Source organism: Amphimedon queenslandica, unplaced genomic scaffold (assembly GCF_000090795.2).
Source record: "Amphimedon queenslandica unplaced genomic scaffold, v1.1 AMPQUscaffold_12303, whole genome shotgun sequence".
NCBI classification, from domain to species: Eukaryota; Metazoa; Porifera; class Demospongiae; order Haplosclerida; family Niphatidae; genus Amphimedon; species Amphimedon queenslandica.
The window spans coordinates 11366-13135 of NW_003547459.1; the positions used below are offsets into that span (position 1 = coordinate 11366).

Below are 1770 nucleotides of genomic sequence, written 5' to 3' on the forward strand. Positions count from 1 at the left end.
ATGGGTGTTGTTGCTAGAACTATTATTGTTGTTATCACTAGGTCACTACATTGCATTTGTATAGACGACTATTTATGTATTTACTCATACTTTTATGATATTAACAGTATGTACACAATAATTAGAAACCATCTCGACAATAACAAAGATAATTATTGTAATTAACATCAATTTTTAATATGAATAAAATATAAAAATCATTTAACGATGGAAGTGTTTTACTTCATACTAGACGTTACTATTAATAGCTAGTTACATGATGCTCAGCTATTACAGCACACTTATGATCCTTGGAGTGATTCTTATATGTGAATAAAGACCAGTCCTATAGTTTTAAGAAGTGAAAAGATGGTTGTAATCATCCACACTCCAGCTGCAACATGACAACTGAGTGAGTTATTCCACCGTACCTGGTTCTGACGGACTGAGACTAAGTCTGATGATAGAAATTAGTCATAGGACTCAGGTGAATACACTTCTGTCTTGATAGCAACGGAGGGGCAAGCGCCCTGGCTCCTGAAAGCAAAATTTAGAAAAACGGGAATTGCCAATGAGTGAGAATATTCCTATGATAAAATGCTATAAAAGCCAAAACAGCAACCAAAGAGCTTACGGAAGAGATAAATAGAGTATACTGAAACAAAAGGACAGCTCAAAGTGGTTCTCACAGCTAGAATGGCTGGATAAAAAGACAAGATTGCTCACCCTGTCCTTCTTACAAAAATCCGCCATTTTACCACCAACTCAGGTGCGCGTTAATTAGAAAAATTTCATTGAATAAGGTCCATTAGCCTCTTCAGTAATTTCTATACCACTAGGTCTTCTTCTACAATGTATAAACATGCCACAGCATTTTATAAACAATGATACGTACCACAAAAATTTCTAGGATGAGTTTTAGCTTTAAAACTTTAGATTCTGAGTAGTATTTGCTGGACAGAAAATCCGCCATTTTTAATTACTGCACTTTACACCACGCCTACATAACATCATAAAATTAACTCTTTGTTTACTCGATTTAACTTCAGCTGTTTTGAAGGACGAGACTCTCCTCCTTTCTTCCTCCTTAAGAGTGATACATTTTATCCAGCCAGACATGGAAGCGTTAGCCACGCTCAACCAAACCTCTACAATCCTTTCATGGAGGACTCCCACCAGCCTCAGTGCCGGACTAGTGACCTCTCCTGTAAACTACCAAACGAGGTAACTGTAGCTTAATTTAATGATTTTATTGTCCCAAGGAATATATACATGAATGTGTAAGGAGGATGTACCATTGTTGAAGGGTTGCCGGCAAGGGGACCCAATAGAAGGTCTTGTTGCCATTGGGTATGATAGAAAGCATGCATTCAGAATGGAGGTTGGTAATGGCATACTAAATAGCTAGTAATCTTAGGCAAGTTCAGGTTGTGAAAGCTATTAGCCAAATAAAGCCAGCCATTTTGGACCATTATGTGTATGGCGGTATGCTTAAATTAAAACCCACCAATCACTAATAACTTAGCACCCCTCTACAATTACCAGCCATACAGTATTATGATTGAAGTACTGAGGCACTGTTATTAATGTTAATTTGTAGGCGACTCCACCAGTTGAGGCAGTTATTCTTGTTCTCTCCTTCATCTGGTCTCTACTCTTGTCCTCTTCCTATGACTGATGGAGGAGCTAGACTAATTGAAGTGAGCAGACATTACACACAAATGCACATTATACTTAATGCATTACATACACATTTACATGTACATGTACATGTACTTACTGATTTTCTGG

The 1770-nt window shown here is 37.4% G+C and overlaps 1 long non-coding RNA gene across 1 annotated transcript; it reads right to left on the reverse strand.

The window, feature by feature from the left end:
- Positions 1-124: 124 nt before the first annotated feature.
- Positions 125-449, reverse strand: LOC109588074 (uncharacterized). Its single transcript, XR_002187947.1, has 2 exons — positions 411-449; positions 125-325 (listed from the first exon to the last, which is right to left on the reverse strand). It is a non-coding gene; the product is annotated as an uncharacterized LOC109588074 (long non-coding RNA).
- Positions 450-1770: the final 1321 nt, after the last annotated feature.